General features: G+C 36.2%; 1 protein-coding gene and 1 long non-coding RNA gene across 3 annotated transcripts in view; one reads left to right on the top strand and one right to left on the bottom strand.

Annotated features, from left to right (window-relative positions):
* The window catches only part of prdm6 (PR domain containing 6), an 83,508-nt gene that overhangs the window by 28,309 nt on the left and 30,199 nt on the right, over nucleotides 1-25,000 (top strand). The window lies entirely within an intron of this gene.
* LOC137038341 (uncharacterized) lies at nucleotides 15,205-17,869 on the bottom strand. Its single transcript, XR_010897460.1, has 3 exons — nucleotides 17,234-17,869; nucleotides 16,573-16,607; nucleotides 15,205-16,216 (listed from the first exon to the last, which is right to left on the bottom strand). It is a non-coding gene; the product is annotated as an uncharacterized lncRNA (long non-coding RNA).

The following is a 25,000-nucleotide window of genomic DNA, read 5'->3' as shown; positions in this document are numbered from 1 at the left end:
GTTATTACAACATAAACATGTCCTGTGTCCTTTGGCTTTAAAAGTGTTTCTGAAATTTCACAAATGCCAGAAGTTTTTCTGTGATGAAGTCTTTATGATGAGCGTAGAAAACAGCGTTTGAGTGACAGCTGATCAGAAGTGTGTGTGTTTCAGATTTATGATCAGAAGTGTGTGTGTTTCAGATTTGTGATCAGAAGTGTGTGTCTTTCAGATTTATGATCAGAAGTGTGTGTCTTTCAGATTTATGATCAGAAGTGTGTGTGTTTCAGATTTATGATCAGAAGTGTGTGTGTTTCAGATTTATGATCAGAAGTGTGTGTGTTTCAGATTTATGATCAGAAGTGTGTGTGTTTCAGATTTATGATCAGAAGTGTGTGTGTTTCAGATTTATGATCAGAAGTGTGTGTGTTTCAGATTTGTGATCAGAAGTGTGTGTGTTTCAGATTTATGATCAGAAGTGTGTGTGTTTCAGATTTATGATCAGAAGTGTGTGTGTTTCAGATTTATGATCAGAAGTGTGTGTGTTTCAGATTTATGATCAGAAGTGTGTGTGTTTCAGATTTATGATCAGAAGTGTGTGTGTTTCAGATTTATGATCAGAAGTGTGTGTGTTTCAGATTTATGATCAGAAGTGTGTGTGTTTCAGATTTATGATCAGAAGTGTGTGTGTTTCAGATTTATGATCAGAAGTGTGTGTGTTTCAGATTTATGATCAGAAGTGTGTGTTTCAGACTTGTGATCAGAAGTGTGTGTTTCAGATTTGCGATCAGAAGTGTGTGTGTTTCAGATTTATGATCAGAAGTGTGTGTGTTTCAGATTTATGATCAGAAGTGTGTGTTTCAGATTTATGATCAGAAGTGTGTGTTTCAGATTTATGATCAGAAGTGTGTGTGTTTCAGATTTATGATCAGAAGTGTGTGTGTTTCAGATTTATGATCAGAAGTGTGTGTGTTTCAGATTTATGATCAGAAGTGTGTGTGTTTCAGATTTATGATCAGAAGTGTGTGTGTTTCAGATTTATGATCAGAAGTGTGTGTTTCAGATTTATGATCAGGAGTGTGTGTGTTTCAGATTTGTGAACAGGAGTTTGTGTGTTTCAGATTTATGATCAGAAGTGTGTGTTTCAGATTTGTGATCAGGAGTTTGTGTGTTTCAGATTTGTGATCAGAAGTGTGTGTTTCAGATTTATGATCAGAAGTGTGTGTGTGTTTCAGATTTATGATCAGAAGTGTGTGTGTGTTTCAGATTTATGATCAGAAGTGTGTGTGTTTCAGATTTGTGATCAGGAGTGTGTGTGTTTCAGATTTATGATCAGAAGTGTGTGTGTTTCAGATTTATGATCAGAAGTGTGTGTGTTTCAGATTTATGATCAGAAGTGTGTGTGTTTCAGATTTATGATCAGAAGTGTGTGTTTCAGATTTATGATCAGAAGTGTGTGTTTCAGATTTGTGATCAGAAGTGTGTGTGTTTCAGATTTGTGAACAGGAGTGTGTGTGTTTCAGATTTGTGATCAGAAGTGTGTGTGTTTCAGATTTATGATCAGAAGTGTGTGTGTTTCAGATTTGTGATCAGGAGTGTGTGTTTCAGATTTATGATCAGAAGTGTGTGTGTGTTTCAGATTTATGATCAGAAGTGTGTGTTTCAGATTTATGATCAGAAGTGTGTGTTTCAGATTTATGATCAGAAGTGTGTGTGTGTTTCAGATTTATGATCAGAAGTGTGTGTTTCAGATTTATGATCAGAAGTGTGTGTTTCAGATTTGTGATCAGGAGTGTGTGTTTCAGATTTATGATCAGAAGTGTGTGTTTCAGATTTATGATCAGAAGTGTGTGTGTTTCAGATTTGTGATCAGGAGTGTGTGTGTTTCAGATTTATGATCAGAAGTGTGTGTTTCAGATTTATGATCAGAAGTGTGTGTTTCAGATTTATGATCAGAAGTGTGTGTGTGTTTCAGATTTATGATCAGAAGTGTGTGTTTCAGATTTATGATCAGAAGTGTGTGTTTCAGATTTATGATCAGAAGTGTGTGTGTGTTTCAGATTTATGATCAGAAGTGTGTGTTTCAGATTTATGATCAGAAGTGTGTGTTTCAGATTTATGATCAGAAGTGTGTGTGTGTTTCAGATTTATGATCAGAAGTGTGTGTTTCAGATTTATGATCAGAAGTGTGTGTGTTTCAGATTTGTGATCAGGAGTGTGTGTTTCAGATTTATGATCAGAAGTGTGTGTTTCAGATTTATGATCAGAAGTGTGTGTGTTTCAGATTTGTGATCAGGAGTGTGTGTGTTTCAGATTTATGATCAGAAGTGTGTGTTTCAGATTTATGATCAGAAGTGTGTGTGTTTCAGATTTGTGATCAGGAGTTTGTGTGTTTCAGATTTGTGATCAGAAGTGTGTGTTTCAGATTTATGATCAGAAGTGTGTGTGTGTTTCAGATTTATGATCAGAAGTGTGTGTGTGTTTCAGATTTATGATCAGAAGTGTGTGTGTTTCAGATTTGTGATCAGGAGTGTGTGTGTTTCAGATTTATGATCAGAAGTGTGTGTTTCAGATTTATGATCAGAAGTGTGTGTGTTTCAGATTTATGATCAGAAGTGTGTGTTTCAGATTTGTGATCAGAAGTGTGTGTGTTTCAGATTTGTGATCAGAAGAGTGTGTGTGTTTCAGATTTATGATCAGAAGTGTGTGTGTTTCAGATTTATGATCAGAAGTGTGTGTGTTTCAGATTTGTGATCAGAAGTGTGTGTGTTTCAGATTTATGATCAGGAGTGTGTGTGTTTCAGATTTATGATCAGAAGTGTGTGTGTTTCAGATTTGTGATCAGGAGTTTGTGTGTTTCAGATTTATGATCAGAAGTGTGTGTGTTTCAGATCTATGATCAGAAGTGTGTGTGTTTCAGATTTATGATCAGAAGTGTGTGTGTTTCAGATTTGTGATCAGAAGTGTGTGTGTTTCAGATTTATGATCAGAAGTGTGTGTGTGTTTCAGACTTGTGATCAGAAGTGTGTGTGTTTCAGATTTATGATCAGAAGTGTGTGTGTTTCAGATTTATGATCAGAAGTGTGTGTGTTTCAGATTTGTGATCAGAAGTGTGTGTGTTTCAGATTTATGATCAGAAGTGTGTGTGTTTCAGATTTGTGATCAGGAGTGTGTGTGTTTCAGATTTATGATCAGAAGTGTGTGTGTTTCAGATTTATGATCAGAAGTGTGTGTTTCAGATTTGTGATCAGAAGTGTGTGTGTTTCAGATTTATGATCAGAAGTGTGTGTGTGTTTCAGACTTGTGATCAGAAGTGTGTGTGTTTCAGATTTATGATCAGAAGTGTGTGTGTGTTTCAGACTTGTGATCAGAAGTGTGTGTGTTTCAGATTTATGATCAGAAGTGTGTGTGTTTCAGATTTATGATCAGAAGTGTGTGTTTCAGATTTGTGATCAGAAGTGTGTGTGTTTCAGATTTATGATCAGGAGTGTGTGTGTTTCAGATTTATGATCAGAAGTGTGTGTGTTTCAGATTTATGATCAGGAGTGTGTGTGTTTCAGATTTGTGATCAGAAGTGTGTGTGTTTCAGATTTATGATCAGAAGTGTGTGTTTTCAGATTTGTGATCAGAAGTGTGTGTTTCAGATTTGTGATCAGAAGTGTGTGTGTTTCAGATTTATGATCAGAAGTGTGTGTTTCAGATTTGTGATCAGAAGTGTGTGTGTTTCAGATTTATGATCAGAAGTGTGTGTTTCAGATTTGTGATCAGAAGTGTGTGTGTTTCAGATTTATGATCAGAAGTGTGTGTTTCAGATTTGTGATCAGAAGTGTGTGTGTTTCAGATTTATGATCAGGAGTGTGTGTGTTTCAGATTTATGATCAGAAGTGTGTGTGTTTCAGATTTATGATCAGGAGTGTGTGTGTTTCAGATTTGTGATCAGAAGTGTGTGTGTTTCAGATTTATGATCAGAAGTGTGTGTGTGTTTCAGACTTGTGATCAGAAGTGTGTGTGTTTCAGATTTATGATCAGAAGTGTGTGTGTGTTTCAGACTTGTGATCAGAAGTGTGTGTGTTTCAGATTTATGATCAGAAGTGTGTGTGTTTCAGATTTATGATCAGAAGTGTGTGTTTCAGATTTGTGATCAGAAGTGTGTGTTTCAGATTTGTGATCAGAAGTGTGTGTGTTTCAGATTTATGATCAGAAGTGTGTGTTTCAGATTTGTGATCAGAAGTGTGTGTGTTTCAGATTTATGATCAGAAGTGTGTGTTTCAGATTTGTGATCAGAAGTGTGTGTGTTTCAGATTTATTATCAGGAGTGTGTGTGTTTCAGATTTGTGATCAGAAGTGTGTGTGTTTCAGATTTATGATCAGGAGTGTGTGTGTTTCAGATTTATGATCAGAAGTGTGTGTTTCAGATTTGTGATCAGAAGTGTGTGTGTTTCAGATTTATGATCAGGAGTGTGTGTGTTTCAGATTTATGATCAGAAGTGTGTGTGTTTCAGATTTATGATCAGGAGTGTGTGTGTTTCAGATTTGTGATCAGAAGTGTGTGTGTTTCAGATTTATGATCAGGAGTGTGTGTGTTTCAGATTTATGATCAGAAGTGTGTGTTTCAGATTTGTGATCAGAAGTGTGTGTTTCAGATTTGTGATCAGAAGTTTGTGTGTTTCAGATTTATGATCAGAAGTGTGTGTTTCAGATTTGTGATCAGAAGTGTGTGTGTTTCAGATTTGTGATCAGAAGTGTGTGTTTCAGATTTGTGATCAGAAGTGTGTGTGTTTCAGATTTATGATCAGAAGTGTGTGTTTCAGATTTGTGATCAAAAGTGTGTGTTTCAGATTTATGATCAGAAGTGTGTGTTTCAGATTTATGATCAGAAGTGTGTGTGTTTCAGATATATGATCAGGAGTGTGTGTTTCAGATTTGTGATCAGAAGTGTGTGTGTTTCAGATTTATGATCAGGAGTGTGTGTGTTTCAGATTTATGATCAGAAGTGTGTGTGTTTCAGATTTATGATCAGAAGTGTGTGTGTTTCAGATTTGTGATCAAAAGTGTGTGTTTCAGATTTGTGATCAAAAGTGTGTGTTTCAGATTTGTGATCAGAAGTGTGTGTGTTTCAGATTTATGATCAGAAGTGTGTGTTTCAGATTTGTGATCAGAAGTGTGTGTGTTTCAGATTTATGATCAGGAGTGTGTGTGTTTCAGATTTATGATCAGAAGTGTGTGTGTTTCAGATTTATGATCAGAAGTGTGTGTGTTTCAGATTTGTGATCAGAAGTGTGTGTGTTTCAGATTTATGATCAGAAGTGTGTGTGTTTCAGATTTGTGATCAGAAGTGTGTGTGTTTCAGATTTGTGATCAGAAGTGTGTGTGTTTCAGATTTATGATCAGGAGTGTGTGTGTTTCAGATTCATGATCAGGAGTGTGTGTTTCAGATTCGTGATCAGAAGTGTGTGTTTCAGATTCGTGATCAGAAGTGTGTGTGTTTCAGATTTGTGATCAGAAGTGTGTGTGTTTCAGATTCGTGATCAGAAGTGTGTGTGTTTCAGATTTGTGATCAGAAGTGTGTGTTTCAGATTCGTGATCAGAAGTGTGTGTGTTTCAGATTTGTGATCAGAAGTGTGTGTGTTTCAGATTTATGATCAGGAGTGTGTGTGTTTCAGATTTATGATCAGAAGTGTGTGTGTTTCAGATTTATGATCAGAAGTGTGTGTGTTTCAGATTTATGATCAGAAGTGTGTGTGTTTCAGATTTATGATCAGAAGTGTGTGTTTCAGATTTGTGATCAGGAGTTTGTGTGTTTCAGATTTGTGATCAGGAGTGTGTGTGTTTCAGATTTGTGATCAGAAGTGTGTGTTTCAGATTTATGATCAGGAGTGTGTGTGTTTCAGATTTGTGAACAGGAGTTTGTGTGTTTCAGATTTATGATCAGAAGTGTGTGTTTCAGATTTATGATCAGAAGTGTGTGTGTTTCAGATTTATGATCAGAAGTGTGTGTGTGTTTCAGATTTATGATCAGAAGTGTGTGTGTTTCAGATTTGTGATCAGGAGTGTGTGTGTTTCAGATTTATGATCAGAAGTGTGTGTGTTTCAGATTTGTGATCAGGAGTGTGTGTGTTTCAGATTTATGATCAGAAGTGTGTGTGTTTCAGATTTATGATCAGAAGTGTGTGTGTTTCAGATTTGTGATCAGAAGTGTGTGTGTTTCAGATTTGTGATCAGAAGTGTGTGTGTTTCAGATTTGTGATCAGAAGTGTGTGTGTTTCAGATTTATGATCAGAAGTGTGTGTGTTTCAGATTTATGATCAGAAGTGTGTGTGTTTCAGATTTGTGATCAGAAGTGTGTGTGTTTCAGATTTGTGATCAGAAGTGTGTGTGTTTCAGATCTATGATCAGAAGTGTGTGTGTTTCAGATTTGTGATCAGAAGTGTGTGTGTTTCAGATTTGTGATCAGAAGTGTGTGTGTTTCAGATTTGTGATCAGGAGTTTGTGTGTTTCAGATTTATGATCAGAAGTGTGTGTGTTTCAGATCTATGATCAGAAGTGTGTGTGTTTCAGATTTGTGATCAGAAGTGTGTGTGTTTCAGATTTGTGATCAGGAGTTTGTGTGTTTCAGATTTATGATCAGAAGTGTGTGTGTTTCAGATTTATGATCAGAAGTGTGTGTTTCAGATTTGTGATCAGAAGTGTGTGTGTTTCAGATTTATGATCAGAAGTGTGTGTGTGTTTCAGACTTGTGATCAGAAGTGTGTGTGTTTCAGATTTATGATCAGAAGTGTGTGTGTTTCAGATTTATGATCAGAAGTGTGTGTGTTTCAGATTTGTGATCAGAAGTGTGTGTTTCAGATTTATGATCAGAAGTGTGTGTGTTTCAGATTTATGATCAGAAGTGTGTGTGTGTTGCAGATTTATGATCAGAAGTGTGTGTGTTTCAGATTTGTGATCAGAAGTGTGTGTGTTTCAGATTTGTGATCAGAAGTGTGTGTGTTTCAGATTTGTGATCAGAAGTGTGTGTGTTTCAGATTCGTGATCAGAAGTGTGTGTGTTTCAGATTTGTGATCAGAAGTGTGTGTGTTTCAGATTTGTGATCAGAAGTGTGTGTGTTTCAGATTTATGATCAGGAGTGTGTGTGTTTCAGATTTGTGAACAGGAGTTTGTGTGTTTCAGATTTATGATCAGAAGTGTGTGTGTGTTGCAGATTTATGATCAGAAGTGTGTGTGTTTCAGATTTATGATCAGAAGTGTGTGTTTCAGATTTGTGATCAGAAGTGTGTGTGTTTCAGATTTGTGATCAGAAGTGTGTGTGTTTCAGATTCGTGATCAGAAGTGTGTGTGTTTCAGATTTATGATCAGGAGTGTGTGTGTTTCAGATTTGTGATCAGAAGTGTGTGTGTTTCAGATTCGTGATCAGAAGTGTGTGTGTTTCAGATTTGTGATCAGAAGTGTGTGTGTTTCAGATTTGTGATCAGAAGTGTGTGTGTTTCAGATTTGTGATCAGAAGTGTGTGTGTTTCAGATTTGTGATCAGAAGTGTGTGTGTTTCAGATTTATGATCAGGAGTGTGTGTGTTTCAGATTCATGATCAGGAGTGTGTGTTTCAGATTCGTGATCAGAAGTGTGTGTTTCAGATTCGTGATCAGAAGTGTGTGTGTTTCAGATTTATGATCAGAAGTGTGTGTGTTTCAGATTTGTGATCAGAAGTGTGTGTGTTTCAGATTTATGATCAGGAGTGTGTGTGTTTCAGATTTATGATCAGAAGTGTGTGTGTTTCAGATTTATGATCAGAAGTGTGTGTGTTTCAGATTTATGATCAGAAGTGTGTGTGTTTCAGATTTATGATCAGAAGTGTGTGTGTTTCAGATTTATGATCAGAAGTGTGTGTGTTTCAGATTTGTGAACAGGAGTTTGTGTGTTTCAGATTTATGATCAGAAGTGTGTGTTTCAGATTTATGATCAGAAGTGTGTGTGTTTCAGATTTATGATCAGAAGTGTGTGTGTGTTTCAGATTTATGATCAGGAGTGTGTGTGTTTCAGATTTATGATCAGAAGTGTGTGTGTTTCAGATTTATGATCAGAAGTGTGTGTGTTTCAGATTTGTGATCAGAAGTGTGTGTGTTTCAGATTTATGATCAGGAGTGTGTGTGTTTCAGATTTGTGAACAGGAGTTTGTGTGTTTCAGATTTATGATCAGAAGTGTGTGTTTCAGATTTATGATCAGAAGTGTGTGTGTTTCAGATTTATGATCAGAAGTGTGTGTGTGTTTCAGATTTATGATCAGAAGTGTGTGTGTTTCAGATTTGTGATCAGGAGTGTGTGTGTTTCAGATTTATGATCAGAAGTGTGTGTGTTTCAGATTTGTGATCAGGAGTGTGTGTGTTTCAGATTTATGATCAGAAGTGTGTGTGTTTCAGATTTATGATCAGAAGTGTGTGTGTTTCAGATTTGTGATCAGAAGTGTGTGTGTTTCAGATTTGTGATCAGAAGTGTGTGTGTTTCAGATTTGTGATCAGAAGTGTGTGTGTTTCAGATTTGTGATCAGGAGTTTGTGTGTTTCAGATTTATGATCAGAAGTGTGTGTGTTTCAGATTTATGATCAGAAGTGTGTGTGTTTCAGATTTGTGATCAGAAGTGTGTGTGTTTCAGATCTATGATCAGAAGTGTGTGTGTTTCAGATTTGTGATCAGAAGTGTGTGTGTTTCAGATTTGTGATCAGAAGTGTGTGTGTTTCAGATTTGTGATCAGGAGTTTGTGTGTTTCAGATTTATGATCAGAAGTGTGTGTGTTTCAGATCTATGATCAGAAGTGTGTGTGTTTCAGATTTGTGATCAGAAGTGTGTGTGTTTCAGATTTGTGATCAGGAGTTTGTGTGTTTCAGATTTATGATCAGAAGTGTGTGTGTTTCAGATTTATGATCAGAAGTGTGTGTTTCAGATTTGTGATCAGAAGTGTGTGTGTTTCAGATTTATGATCAGAAGTGTGTGTGTGTTTCAGACTTGTGATCAGAAGTGTGTGTGTTTCAGATTTATGATCAGAAGTGTGTGTGTTTCAGATTTATGATCAGAAGTGTCTGTGTTTCAGATTTATGATCAGAAGTGTGTGTTTCAGATTTATGATCAGAAGTGTGTGTGTTTCAGATTTATGATCAGAAGTGTGTGTGTGTTGCAGATTTATGATCAGAAGTGTGTGTGTTTCAGATTTATGATCAGAAGTGTGTGTTTCAGATTTGTGATCAGAAGTGTGTGTGTTTCAGATTTGTGATCAGAAGTGTGTGTGTTTCAGATTCGTGATCAGAAGTGTGTGTGTTTCAGATTTGTGATCAGAAGTGTGTGTGTTTCAGATTTGTGATCAGAAGTGTGTGTGTTTCAGATTTATGATCAGGAGTGTGTGTGTTTCAGATTTGTGAACAGGAGTTTGTGTGTTTCAGATTTATGATCAGAAGTGTGTGTGTGTTGCAGATTTATGATCAGAAGTGTGTGTGTTTCAGATTTATGATCAGAAGTGTGTGTTTCAGATTTGTGATCAGAAGTGTGTGTGTTTCAGATTTGTGATCAGAAGTGTGTGTGTTTCAGATTCGTGATCAGAAGTGTGTGTGTTTCAGATTTATGATCAGGAGTGTGTGTGTTTCAGATTTGTGATCAGAAGTGTGTGTGTTTCAGATTCGTGATCAGAAGTGTGTGTGTTTCAGATTTGTGATCAGAAGTGTGTGTGTTTCAGATTTGTGATCAGAAGTGTGTGTGTTTCAGATTTGTGATCAGAAGTGTGTGTGTTTCAGATTTGTGATCAGAAGTGTGTGTGTTTCAGATTTATGATCAGGAGTGTGTGTGTTTCAGATTCATGATCAGGAGTGTGTGTTTCAGATTCGTGATCAGAAGTGTGTGTTTCAGATTCGTGATCAGAAGTGTGTGTGTTTCAGATTTATGATCAGAAGTGTGTGTGTTTCAGATTTGTGATCAGAAGTGTGTGTGTTTCAGATTTATGATCAGGAGTGTGTGTGTTTCAGATTTATGATCAGAAGTGTGTGTGTTTCAGATTTATGATCAGAAGTGTGTGTGTTTCAGATTTATGATCAGAAGTGTGTGTGTTTCAGATTTATGATCAGAAGTGTGTGTGTTTCAGATTTATGATCAGAAGTGTGTGTGTTTCAGATTTGTGAACAGGAGTTTGTGTGTTTCAGATTTATGATCAGAAGTGTGTGTTTCAGATTTATGATCAGAAGTGTGTGTGTTTCAGATTTATGATCAGAAGTGTGTGTGTGTTTCAGATTTATGATCAGGAGTGTGTGTGTTTCAGATTTATGATCAGAAGTGTGTGTGTTTCAGATTTATGATCAGAAGTGTGTGTGTTTCAGATTTGTGATCAGAAGTGTGTGTGTTTCAGATTTATGATCAGGAGTGTGTGTGTTTCAGATTTGTGAACAGGAGTTTGTGTGTTTCAGATTTATGATCAGAAGTGTGTGTTTCAGATTTATGATCAGAAGTGTGTGTGTTTCAGATTTATGATCAGAAGTGTGTGTGTGTTTCAGATTTGTGATCAGGAGTGTGTGTGTTTCAGATTTATGATCAGAAGTGTGTGTGTTTCAGATTTATGATCAGAAGTGTGTGTGTTTCAGATTTGTGATCAGAAGTGTGTGTTTCAGATTTGTGATCAGGAGTTTGTGTGTTTCAGATTTATGATCAGAAGTGTGTGTGTTTCAGATCTATGATCAGAAGTGTGTGTGTTTCAGATTTGTGATCAGAAGTGTGTGTGTTTCAGATTTGTGATCAGAAGTGTGTGTGTTTCAGATTTGTGATCAGGAGTTTGTGTGTTTCAGATTTTTGATCAGAAGTGTGTGTGTTTCAGATCTATGATCAGAAGTGTGTGTGTTTCAGATTTGTGATCAGAAGTGTGTGTGTGTTGCAGATTTATGATCAGAAGTGTGTGTGTTTCAGATTTATGATCAGAAGTGTGTGTGTTTCAGATTTATGATCAGGAGTGTGTGTGTTTCAGATTTGTGATCAGAAGTGTGTGTGTTTCAGATTTGTGATCAGAAGTGTGTGTGTTTCAGATTCGTGATCAGAAGTGTGTGTGTTTCAGATTTGTGATCAGAAGTGTGTGTGTTTCAGATTTGTGATCAGAAGTGTGTGTGTTTCAGATTTGTGATCAGAAGTGTGTGTGTTTCAGATTTGTGATCAGAAGTGTGTGTGTTTCAGATTTATGATCAGAAGTGTGTGTGTTTCAGATTTATGATCAGGAGTGTGTGTGTTTCAGATTTGTGAACAGGAGTTTGTGTGTTTCAGATTTATGATCAGAAGTGTGTGTGTGTTGCAGATTTATGATCAGAAGTGTGTGTGTTTCAGATTTATGATCAGAAGTGTGTGTTTCAGATTTGTGATCAGAAGTGTGTGTGTTTCAGATTTGTGATCAGAAGTGTGTGTGTTTCAGATTCGTGATCAGAAGTGTGTGTGTTTCAGATTTATGATCAGGAGTGTGTGTGTTTCAGATTTGTGATCAGAAGTGTGTGTGTTTCAGATTCGTGATCAGAAGTGTGTGTGTTTCAGATTTGTGATCAGAAGTGTGTGTGTTTCAGATTTGTGATCAGAAGTGTGTGTGTTTCAGATTTGTGATCAGAAGTGTGTGTGTTTCAGATTTGTGATCAGAAGTGTGTGTGTTTCAGATTTATGATCAGGAGTGTGTGTGTTTCAGATTCATGATCAGGAGTGTGTGTTTCAGATTCGTGATCAGAAGTGTGTGTTTCAGATTCGTGATCAGAAGTGTGTGTGTTTCAGATTTATGATCAGAAGTGTGTGTGTTTCAGATTTGTGATCAGAAGTGTGTGTGTTTCAGATTTATGATCAGGAGTGTGTGTGTTTCAGATTTATGATCAGAAGTGTGTGTGTTTCAGATTTATGATCAGAAGTGTGTGTGTTTCAGATTTATGATCAGAAGTGTGTGTGTTTCAGATTTATGATCAGAAGTGTGTGTGTTTCAGATTTATGATCAGAAGTGTGTGTTTCAGATTTGTGATCAGGAGTTTGTGTGTTTCAGATTTGTGATCAGGAGTGTGTGTGTTTCAGATTTGTGATCAGAAGTGTGTGTTTCAGATTTATGATCAGGAGTGTGTGTGTTTCAGATTTGTGAACAGGAGTTTGTGTGTTTCAGATTTATGATCAGAAGTGTGTGTTTCAGATTTATGATCAGAAGTGTGTGTGTTTCAGATTTATGATCAGAAGTGTGTGTGTGTTTCAGATTTATGATCAGAAGTGTGTGTGTTTCAGATTTGTGATCAGGAGTGTGTGTGTTTCAGATTTATGATCAGGAGTGTGTGTGTTTCAGATTCATGATCAGGAGTGTGTGTTTCAGATTCGTGATCAGAAGTGTGTGTTTCAGATTCGTGATCAGAAGTGTGTGTGTTTCAGATTTGTGATCAGAAGTGTGTGTGTTTCAGATTCGTGATCAGAAGTGTGTGTGTTTCAGATTTGTGATCAGAAGTGTGTGTGTTTCAGATTTGTGATCAGAAGTGTGTGTGTGTTTCAGATTTGTGATCAGAAGTGTGTGTGTTTCAGATTTGTGATCAGAAGTGTGTGTGTTTCAGATTTATGATCAGGAGTGTGTGTGTTTCAGATTCATGATCAGGAGTGTGTGTTTCAGATTCGTGATCAGAAGTGTGTGTTTCAGATTCGTGATCAGAAGTGTGTGTGTTTCAGATTTGTGATCAGAAGTGTGTGTGTTTCAGATTTATGATCAGGAGTGTGTGTGTTTCAGATTTATGATCAGAAGTGTGTGTGTTTCAGATTTATGATCAGAAGTGTGTGTGTTTCAGATTTATGATCAGAAGTGTGTGTGTTTCAGATTTATGATCAGAAGTGTGTGTTTCAGATTTGTGATCAGGAGTTTGTGTGTTTCAGATTTGTGATCAGGAGTGTGTGTGTTTCAGATTTGTGATCAGAAGTGTGTGTTTCAGATTTATGATCAGGAGTGTGTGTGTTTCAGATTTGTGAACAGGAGTTTGTGTGTTTCAGATTTATGATCAGAAGTGTGTGTTTCAGATTTATGATCAGAAGTGTGTGTGTTTCAGATTTATGATCAGAAGTGTGTGTGTGTTTCAGATTTATGATCAGAAGTGTGTGTGTTTCAGTTTTGTGATCAGGAGTGTGTGTGTTTCAGATTTATGATCAGAAGTGTGTGTGTTTCAGATTTGTGATCAGGAGTGTGTGTGTTTCAGATTTATGATCAGAAGTGTGTGTGTTTCAGATTTATGATCAGAAGTGTGTGTGTTTCAGATTTGTGATCAGAAGTGTGTGTGTTTCAGATTTGTGATCAGAAGTGTGTGTGTTTCAGATTTGTGATCAGAAGTGTGTGTGTTTCAGATTTGTGATCAGGAGTTTGTGTGTTTCAGATTTATGATCAGAAGTGTGTGTGTTTCAGATTTATGATCAGAAGTGTGTGTGTTTCAGATTTGTGATCAGAAGTGTGTGTGTTTCAGATCTATGATCAGAAGTGTGTGTGTTTCAGATTTGTGATCAGAAGTGTGTGTGTTTCAGATTTGTGATCAGAAGTGTGTGTGTTTCAGATTTGTGATCAGGAGTTTGTGTGTTTCAGATTTATGATCAGAAGTGTGTGTGTTTCAGATCTATGATCAGAAGTGTGTGTGTTTCAGATTTGTGATCAGAAGTGTGTGTGTTTCAGATTTGTGATCAGGAGTTTGTGTGTTTCAGATTTATGATCAGAAGTGTGTGTGTTTCAGATTTATGATCAGAAGTGTGTGTTTCAGATTTGTGATCAGAAGTGTGTGTGTTTCAGATTTATGATCAGAAGTGTGTGTGTGTTTCAGACTTGTGATCAGAAGTGTGTGTGTTTCAGATTTATGATCAGAAGTGTGTGTGTTTCAGATTTATGATCAGAAGTGTGTGTGTTTCAGATTTGTGATCAGAAGTGTGTGTTTCAGATTTATGATCAGAAGTGTGTGTGTTTCAGATTTATGATCAGAAGTGTGTGTGTGTTGCAGATTTATGATCAGAATATGGAGCCAGAATAGCCTCAAATATAATACATTTACAAAACAAAATTCATAAATGCATAGCACAATTCACATTTGTAAAATCTGATTCGTAAATTCAAAACACGATTCATAAATGCACAAGTAAATGCATAAATATTTCCCCAAATGCTCACACAAATACATCTTACCTAGATAAATGTAAAATCTTTACACAAATATGTATATAGCAAGTTCTTGAATTAATTTCCATCACACATTTATGAAAGATGTTGCATGCATTTATGGATCGTTGAATCTGCATTTGCGAATCGTCACACGTGCATGGACTGCATTGCATTTGTGTGTGGGATTTTTGAGACCTTCCTGGCAGGTTAGGATTCGTAAATATCTTTTTTTGGAGGACGTTCTGTTTAGCCAATCGTGGTGAGCTTTTAATCCACCAATCAAAACGCTCCTTACTGATCAGACTCAAGAAGCTCACTCCTGCCCTTGTTCTGTGCATTCTTTCATGATCGTTTGTTTCACGACCTTTATGTAAAGACATTTTAATGGGTACTCTTTTTTTAGCACCTATTGCAATTTCTACAAAATTATGATTTATTGTTTGCACAAAATACAGCTACCCGGTTAGCCTGCTGTCTTATTCACCAAAGTTGCATACCCTGTTTATTCATGTTATCTTTGAAAAATGACTTCAATATAAAACAATATTATAACTGTATAGTAAGAGAAATAGATTAAGTGGTCTTTTTAGATCTCTTTATAGTTTATCATAGGCAAGTCACAGGTTACAATATTTCTGTAAATCTGAATATTCAGCTTATTACTAGCACTTTTTACATTTCACCTTACCTTTAGGGCTGACCTCTGGTTGTTGCTCATTTTATTAAACTACATTTACATATGTAGTCCTAATAATTTATACACAAATTTAGTCACTCATTGTATTTATTCACAAAATATAAAAAGCAATATGACAGAGTTCACAAAAAAAGAATCATCCTTGGGTTATTCCTAATCTAAACCTGTATGACCTAATTTTCTCTGCTGAACACAAAGGGAGGTGTTAATGTTAACCTCATATAGAAATATTAAGCATAATAATTTTCCTTATTCACCATTTACTTTACATTCACCATTTACTTTTTTGAACCAAAGAAAAGTGAATGGTGAATAAGTAAAAATTATATACCGATAAATAAAAATACACCAAAATAGTACAAATAAAGTACAGCACATGCAAATCATGCAATGACTGGCAAATTTAAATATAATAACATTAACCAATAGAAAAATACAAAACAATTTCAGTGCACAGATGTTATAAGTTACAAAAGAAAAAAAATGCATTTCATCATTAAAATGTAAATTTTCTCATTTGAAATAGTTACAATTATTAATTAGTTAATAATTAGTTTGCTGCAATTATTATAATAATTATATTGCAATCTAAATATGTAATGTAAATGTAAAATGTATAATAGCTGTTATTGTTGAATCAATAATATTTGTTGTTTTAATGTGCGTGTTTTAGCTGTTTTTCATCACTTTTATAGCAGGTGACATTGTTATGCCAGTAGGTGGCAGCAAGGGGCTGTTCTAATGAGTTAGTAAGTTAGTAAACCATTCCATTCAATGCTGATCCATACAGAGCACCGCACACGACGTGCAAGACAAAAAAGTAAATTGTGCCTACGATTTACTAATTCGTTCCCTCGATTAATAAATTTAGCCTACTATTTTCCTTGCACGTCATGCTCTGTAGATGCATTCTGTTGTAGTAGCTAATTCTGTGACCCTAGTTATAAGGTTAGGATTAGGAATAGGTTTAGTAGGAGGTTGGATTTGCTCAATATAGCGCCAACTAGGGTCACATGATTTGGTCAGTCACAGATTTTGGAAAACACCGTAAATCTGGTGCTTCATTTCATAGAGATCATTGTATTGACTAACGTTGACTTCTGTCATCTGAAAACCCCTTTACCACTGAAAGAATACTATGACAAAGATATAGATATACAAGCAAATGTGGGGGGAAAATTATGTTTCACTGGTGCACTAAATAGATGTATTATAGCAAACAAAGTTTAGTCATGTTCCCGAGTAAAATCTGCATGCACCTAATTCTGCAGAGGACATATAATACACCATTAGACAGCAATAAATATGAGAGTGAAATCTGGTCCGGAAGGTGGATCTGGAACCGACATCTGTCCAGGTTGTCACAACATCTCTTGTTAATCTGTCTTCACAAACTGCCCTGAAATACATTTCAAACATCAACAAGAATTGTTATAAATATAACATGAGATTTGTAAATTCACAATGCTCATTTGGCCTCGGTGGTGAAGTGCGCAGAAAATTCTGCCAGACTGAAATTTTGTCTTTTAGTCATTCAGACATACCCTTCTTAAACTAATGATAACAACTTTATAATACAAAAATAAATAACTCTCAAAACTAACTCTGCTTGTGATGATTTCAGTGTCTACTGTCTCCCTGTCTGCAGAGCTGCTCTCAGAGTCACTTAATGAATATTTCAAAATGTAATTTAATAGAACTATCAACATTTATTGTATCATATATACACACACAGGAATCTGAGATTGTACTTACAAGTCAGATGGTTCATATCTCCTCAAGGATGTTCTCTGCACAGCCATCAGCATAGAACAGTGGAACATAAACAATTTGTTACAGAACCAACAATATGTGGTATACAATGTCAGATTTATTAGAAATAAATAAACTAGTTTAATAAACTAGAGCATAGGTGAAAATGCAGGGGAAAAAATAATATACAGGATATACAATATAATATCTTAAGATACCAGAATTTACGTTTAGGTTTTAAAGATGCATGGTGATATACATTGTCAATACTGGTTCACTATGAAATATCAAAACGTGTCTGAAATCATTTCAGCCCATTTTCACGCTTTGTGTGAGTGACGTCACCGATTAACAGTGAAAACTTTTAGGTTAAATAATTAGATTAACATTACTTCCATTCATGACACATTGCCAGCAAAGCTATCAAAACCTCTTATCTACAGATAATATGTGATTAAGAGCCCAAACTTCCTAATAGCGCAAGGCTAACATTAGCCTAACATTACCTCTTATATTTAACGTTAGCCTAATGATTGAGACTCTAACATACTTTTTCCGAAGACACTAAACCATTTCTCTAAAGTAAATATTCAACAGAAGCTTGCAAGAAAGTGTCAGGAACAGTTGTGTGTATCAACTGTGTAATTTTAGGGACTAAACTTACCTGAAGTGAAAACAACAGTGACAGCTGCTTGTCAGACCTGCCGCCCCATTTCCATGGTGATCGCAGGCTAACTAACCGGGTAGCTGTATTTTCTGCGAACAATATATATCATAATTTTGTAGAAATTGCAATAGGTGCTAAAAAAAGAGTACCCATTAAAATGTCTTTACATAAAGGTCGTGAAACAAACGATCATGAAAGAATGCACAGAACAAGGGCAGGACTGAGCTTCTTGAGTCTGATCAGTAAGGAGCGTTTTGATTGGTGGATTAAAAGCTCACCACGATTGGCTAAACAGAACGTCCTCCAAAAAAAGATATTTACGAATCCTAACCTGCCAGGAAGGTCTCAAAAATCCCACACACAAATGCAATGCAGTCCATGCACGTGTGACGATTCGCAAATGCAGATTCAACGATCCATAAATGCATGCAACATCTTTCATAAATGTGTGATGGAAATTAATTCAAGAACTTGATATATACATATTTGTGTAAAGATTTTACATTTATTTAGGTAAGATGCATTTGTGTGAGCATTTGGGGAAATATTTATGCTTTTACTTGTGCATTTATGAATCGTGTTTTGAATTTACGAATCAGATTTTACAAATGTGAATTGTGCTATGCATTTATGAATTTTGTTTTGTAAATGTATTATATTTGAGGCTATTCTGGCTCCATATCAGAAGTGTGTGTGTTTCAGATTTGTGATCAGAAGTGTGTGTGTTTCAGATTTGTGATCAGAAGTGTGTGTGTTTCAGATTTGTGATCAGAAGTGTGTGTGTTTCAGATTCGTGATCAGAAGTGTGTGTGTTTCAGATTTGTGATCAGAAGTGTGTGTGTTTCAGATTTGTGATCAGAAGTGTGTGTGTTTCAGATTTATGATCAGGAGTGTGTGTGTTTCAGATTTGTGAACAGGAGTTTGTGTGTTTCAGATTTATGATCAGAAGTGTGTGTGTGTTGCAGATTTATGATCAGAAGTGTGTGTGTTTCAGATTTATGATCAGAAGTGTGTGTTTCAGATTTGTGATCAGAAGTGTGTGTGTTTCAGATTTGTGATCAGAAGTGTGTGTGTTTCAGATTCGTGATCAGAAGTGTGTGTGTTTCAGATTTATGATCAGGAGTGTGTGTGTTTCAGATTTGTGATCAGAAGTGTGTGTGTTTCAGATTCGTGATCAGAAGTGTGTGTGTTTCAGATTTGTGATCAGAAGTGTGTGTGTTTCAGATTTGTGATCAGAAGTGTGTGTGTTTCAGATTTGTGATCAGAAGTGTGTGTGTTTCAGATTTGTGATCAGAAGTGTGTGTGTTTCAGATTTATGATCAGGAGTGTGTGTGTTTCAGATTCATGATCAGGAGTGTGTGTTTCAGATTCGTGATCAGAAGTGTGTGTTTCAGATTCGTGATCAGAAGTGTGTGTGTTTCAGATTTATGATCAGAAGTGTGTGTGTTTCAGATTTGTGATCAGAAGTGTGTGTGTTTCAGATTTATGATCAGGAGTGTGTGTGTTTCAGATTTATGATCAGAAGTGTGTGTGTTTCAGATTTATGATCAGAAGTGTGTGTGTTTCAGATTTATGATCAGAAGTGTGTGTGTTTCAGATTTATGATCAGAAGTGTGTGTGTTTCAGATTTATGATCAGAAGTGTGTGTGTTTCAGATTTGTGAACAGGAGTTTGTGTGTTTCAGATTTATGATCAGAAGTGTGTGTTTCAGATTTATGATCAGAAGTGTGTGTGTTTCAGATTTATGATCAGAAGTGTGTGTGTGTTTCAGATTTATGATCAGGAGTGTGTGTGTTTCAGATTTATGATCAGAAGTGTGTGTGTTTCAGATTTATGATCAGAAGTGTGTGTGTTTCAGATTTGTGATCAGAAGTGTGTGTGTTTCAGATTTATGATCAGGAGTGTGTGTGTTTCAGATTTGTGAACAGGAGTTTGTGTGTTTCAGATTTATGATCAGAAGTGTGTGTTTCAGATTTATGATCAGAAGTGTGTGTGTTTCAGATTTATGATCAGAAGTGTGTGTGTGTTTCAGATTTATGATCAGAAGTGTGTGTGTTTCAGATTTGTGATCAGGAGTGTGTGTGTTTCAGATTTATGATCAGAAGTGTGTGTGTTTCAGATTTGTGATCAGGAGTGTGTGTGTTTCAGATTTATGATCAGAAGTGTGTGTGTTTCAGATTTATGATCAGAAGTGTGTGTGTTTCAGATTTGTGATCAGAAGTGTGTGTGTTTCAGATTTGTGATCAGAAGTGTGTGTGTTTCAGATTTGTGATCAGAAGTGTGTGTGTTTCAGATTTGTGATCAGGAGTTTGTGTGTTTCAGATTTATGATCAGAAGTGTGTGTGTTTCAGATTTATGATCAGAAGTGTGTGTGTTTCAGATTTGTGATCAGAAGTGTGTGTGTTTCAGATCTATGATCAGAAGTGTGTGTGTTTCAGATTTGTGATCAGAAGTGTGTGTGTTTCAGATTTGTGATCAGAAGTGTGTGTGTTTCAGATTTGTGATCAGGAGTTTGTGTGTTTCAGATTTATGATCAGAAGTGTGTGTGTTTCAGATCTATGATCAGAAGTGTGTGTGTTTCAGATTTGTGATCAGAAGTGTGTGTGTTTCAGATTTGTGATCAGGAGTTTGTGTGTTTCAGATTTATGATCAGAAGTGTGTGTGTTTCAGATTTATGATCAGAAGTGTGTGTTTCAGATTTGTGATCAGAAGTGTGTGTGTTTCAGATTTATGATCAGAAGTGTGTGTGTGTTTCAGACTTGTGATCAGAAGTGTGTGTGTTTCAGATTTATGATCAGAAGTGTGTGTGTTTCAGATTTATGATCAGAAGTGTCTGTGTTTCAGATTTATGATCAGAAGTGTGTGTTTCAGATTTATGATCAGAAGTGTGTGTGTTTCAGATTTATGATCAGAAGTGTGTGTGTGTTGCAGATTTATGATCAGAAGTGTGTGTGTTTCAGATTTATGATCAGAAGTGTGTGTTTCAGATTTGTGATCAGAAGTGTGTGTGTTTCAGATTTGTGATCAGAAGTGTGTGTGTTTCAGATTCGTGATCAGAAGTGTGTGTGTTTCAGATTTGTGATCAGAAGTGTGTGTGTTTCAGATTTGTGATCAGAAGTGTGTGTGTTTCAGATTTATGATCAGGAGTGTGTGTGTTTCAGATTTGTGAACAGGAGTTTGTGTGTTTCAGATTTATGATCAGAAGTGTGTGTGTGTTGCAGATTTATGATCAGAAGTGTGTGTGTTTCAGATTTATGATCAGAAGTGTGTGTTTCAGATTTGTGATCAGAAGTGTGTGTGTTTCAGATTTGTGATCAGAAGTGTGTGTGTTTCAGATTCGTGATCAGAAGTGTGTGTGTTTCAGATTTATGATCAGGAGTGTGTGTGTTTCAGATTTGTGATCAGAAGTGTGTGTGTTTCAGATTCGTGATCAGAAGTGTGTGTGTTTCAGATTTGTGATCAGAAGTGTGTGTGTTTCAGATTTGTGATCAGAAGTGTGTGTGTTTCAGATTTGTGATCAGAAGTGTGTGTGTTTCAGATTTGTGATCAGAAGTGTGTGTGTTTCAGATTTATGATCAGAAGTGTGTGTGTTTCAGATTTATGATCAGGAGTGTGTGTGTTTCAGATTTATGATCAGAAGTGTGTGTGTTTCAGATTTATGATCAGAAGTGTGTGTGTTTCAGATTTATGATCAGAAGTGTGTGTGTTTCAGATTTATGATCAGAAGTGTGTGTGTTTCAGATTTATGATCAGAAGTGTGTGTGTTTCAGATTTGTGAACAGGAGTTTGTGTGTTTCAGATTTATGATCAGAAGTGTGTGTTTCAGATTTATGATCAGAAGTGTGTGTGTTTCAGATTTATGATCAGAAGTGTGTGTGTGTTTCAGATTTATGATCAGGAGTGTGTGTGTTTCAGATTTATGATCAGAAGTGTGTGTGTTTCAGATTTATGATCAGAAGTGTGTGTGTTTCAGATTTGTGATCAGAAGTGTGTGTGTTTCAGATTTATGATCAGGAGTGTGTGTGTTTCAGATTTGTGAACAGGAGTTTGTGTGTTTCAGATTTATGATCAGAAGTGTGTGTTTCAGATTTATGATCAGAAGTGTGTGTGTTTCAGATTTATGATCAGAAGTGTGTGTGTGTTTCAGATTTGTGATCAGGAGTGTGTGTGTTTCAGATTTATGATCAGAAGTGTGTGTGTTTCAGATTTATGATCAGAAGTGTGTGTGTTTCAGATTTGTGATCAGAAGTGTGTGTTTCAGATTTGTGATCAGGAGTTTGTGTGTTTCAGATTTATGATCAGAAGTGTGTGTGTTTCAGATCTATGATCAGAAGTGTGTGTGTTTCAGATTTGTGATCAGAAGTGTGTGTGTTTCAGATTTGTGATCAGAAGTGTGTGTGTTTCAGATTTGTGATCAGGAGTTTGTGTGTTTCAGATTTTTGATCAGAAGTGTGTGTGTTTCAGATCTATGATCAGAAGTGTGTGTGTTTCAGATTTGTGATCAGAAGTGTGTGTGTGTTGCAGATTTATGATCAGAAGTGTGTGTGTTTCAGATTTATGATCAGAAGTGTGTGTGTTTCAGATTTATGATCAGGAGTGTGTGTGTTTCAGATTTGTGATCAGAAGTGTGTGTGTTTCAGATTTGTGATCAGAAGTGTGTGTGTTTCAGATTCGTGATCAGAAGTGTGTGTGTTTCAGATTTGTGATCAGAAGTGTGTGTGTTTCAGATTTGTGATCAGAAGTGTGTGTGTTTCAGATTTGTGATCAGAAGTGTGTGTGTTTCAGATTTGTGATCAGAAGTGTGTGTGTTTCAGATTTATGATCAGAAGTGTGTGTGTTTCAGATTTATGATCAGGAGTGTGTGTGTTTCAGATTTGTGAACAGGAGTTTGTGTGTTTCAGATTTATGATCAGAAGTGTGTGTGTGTTGCAGATTTATGATCAGAAGTGTGTGTGTTTCAGATTTATGATCAGAAGTGTGTGTTTCAGATTTGTGATCAGAAGTGTGTGTGTTTCAGATTTATGATCAGAAGTGTGTGTTTCAGATTTATGATCAGAAGTGTGTGTTTCAGATTTGTGATCAGAAGTGTGTGTGTTTCAGATTCGTGATCAGAAGTGTGTGTGTTTCAGATTTATGATCAGGAGTGTGTGTGTTTCAGATTTGTGATCAGAAGTGTGTGTGTTTCAGATTCGTGATCAGAAGTGTGTGTGTTTCAGATTTGTGATCAGAAGTGTGTGTGTTTCAGATTTGTGATCAGAAGTGTGTGTGTTTCAGATTTGTGATCAGAAGTGTGTGTGTTTCAGATTTGTGATCAGTGTGTGTGTTTCAGATTTATGATCAGGAGTGTGTGTGTTTCAGATTCATGATCAGGAGTGTGTGTTTCAGATTCGTGATCAGAAGTGTGTGTTTCAGATTCGTGATCAGAAGTGTGTGTGTTTCAGATTTATGATCAGAAGTGTGTGTGTTTCAGATTTGTGATCAGAAGTGTGTGTGTTTCAGATTTATGATCAGGAGTGTGTGTGTTTCAGATTTATGATCAGAAGTGTGTGTGTTTCAGATTTATGATCAGAAGTGTGTGTGTTTCAGATTTATGATCAGAAGTGTGTGTGTTTCAGATTTATGATCAGAAGTGTGTGTGTTTCAGATTTATGATCAGAAGTGTGTGTTTCAGATTTGTGATCAGGAGTTTGTGTGTTTCAGATTTGTGATCAGGAGTGTGTGTGTTTCAGATTTGTGATCAGAAGTGTGTGTTTCAGATTTATGATCAGGAGTGTGTGTGTTTCAGATTTGTGAACAGGAGTTTGTGTGTTTCAGATTTATGATCAGAAGTGTGTGTTTCAGATTTATGATCAGAAGTGTGTGTGTTTCAGATTTATGATCAGAAGTGTGTGTGTGTTTCAGATTTATGATCAGAAGTGTGTGTGTTTCAGATTTGTGATCAGGAGTGTGTGTGTTTCAGATTTATGATCAGAAGTGTGTGTGTTTCAGATTTGTGATCAGGAGTGTGTGTGTTTCAGATTTATGATCAGAAGTGTGTGTGTTTCAGATTTATGATCAGAAGTGTGTGTGTTTCAGATTTGTGATCAGAAGTGTGTGTTTCAGATTTGTGATCAGGAGTTTGTGTGTTTTAGATTTATGATCAGAAGTGTGTGTGTTTCAGATCTATGATCAGAAGTGTGTGTGTTTCAGATTTGTGATCAGAAGTGTGTGTGTTTCAGATTTGTGATCAGAAGTGTGTGTGTTTCAGATTTGTGATCAGGAGTGTGTGTGTTTCAGATTTGTGATCAGAAGTGTGTGTGTTTCAGATTCGTGATCAGAAGTGTGTGTGTTTCAGATTTGTGATCAGGAGTGTGTGTGTTTCAGATTTGTGATCAGAAGTGTGTGTTTCAGATTTATGATCAGGAGTGTGTGTGTTTCAGATTTGTGAACAGGAGTTTGTGTGTTTCAGATTTATGATCAGAAGTGTGTGTTTCAGATTTATGATCAGAAGTGTGTGTGTTTCAGATTTATGATCAGAAGTGTGTGTGTGTTTCAGATTTATGATCAGAAGTGTGTGTGTTTCAGATTTGTGATCAGGAGTGTGTGTGTTTCAGATTTATGATCAGAAGTGTGTGTGTTTCAGATTTGTGATCAGGAGTGTGTGTGTTTCAGATTTATGATCAGAAGTGTGTGTGTTTCAGATTTATGATCAGAAGTGTGTGTTTCAGATTTGTGATCAGAAGTGTGTGTGTTTCAGATTTGTGATCAGGAGTTTGTGTGTTTCAGATTTGTGATCAGAAGTGTGTGTGTTTCAGATTTGTGATCAGAAGTGTGTGTGTTTCAGATTTGTGATCAGGAGTTTGTGTGTTTCAGATTTATGATCAGAAGTGTGTGTGTTTCAGATCTATAATCAGAAGTGTGTGTGTTTCAGATTTGTGATCAGAAGTGTGTGTGTTTCAGATTTGTGATCAGGAGTTTGTGTGTTTCAGATTTATGATCAGAAGTGTGTGTGTTTCAGATTTATGATCAGAAGTGTGTGTTTCAGATTTGTGATCAGAAGTGTGTGTGTTTCAGATTTATGATCAGAAGTGTGTGTGTGTTTCAGACTTGTGATCAGAAGTGTGTGTGTTTCAGATTTATGATCAGAAGTGTGTGTTTCAGATTTGTGATCAGAAGTGTGTGTTTCAGATTTGTGATCAGAAGTGTGTGTGTTTCAGATTTATGATCAGAAGTGTGTGTTTCAGATTTGTGATCAGAAGTGTGTGTGTTTCAGATTTATGATCAGAAGTGTGTGTTTCAGATTTGTGATCAGAAGTGTGTGTGTTTCAGATTTATGATCAGGAGTGTGTGTGTTTCAGATTTATGATCAGAAGTGTGTGTGTTTCAGATTTGTGATCAGAAGTGTGTGTGTTTCAGATTTGTGATCAGAAGTGTGTGTGTTTCAGATTTGTGATCAGAAGTGTGTGTGTTTCAGATTTGTGATCAGGAGTTTGTGTGTTTCAGATTTATGATCAGAAGTGTGTGTGTTTCAGATTTATGATCAGAAGTGTGTGTGTTTCAGATTTGTGATCAGAAGTGTGTGTGTTTCAGATCTATGATCAGAAGTGTGTGTGTTTCAGATTTGTGATCAGAAGTGTGTGTGTTTCAGATTTGTGATCAGAAGTGTGTGTGTTTCAGATTTGTGATCAGGAGTTTGTGTGTTTCAGATTTATGATCAGAAGTGTGTGTGTTTCAGATCTATGATCAGAAGTGTGTGTGTTTCAGATTTATGATCAGAAGTGTGTG

Source organism: Pseudorasbora parva, chromosome 13, assembly GCF_024679245.1.
Source record: "Pseudorasbora parva isolate DD20220531a chromosome 13, ASM2467924v1, whole genome shotgun sequence".
NCBI lineage: Eukaryota > Metazoa > Chordata > Actinopteri > Cypriniformes > Gobionidae > Pseudorasbora > Pseudorasbora parva.
Note: the sequence above shows the minus strand (reverse complement) of the source record. Positions and strands in the feature narration are given on the sequence as shown.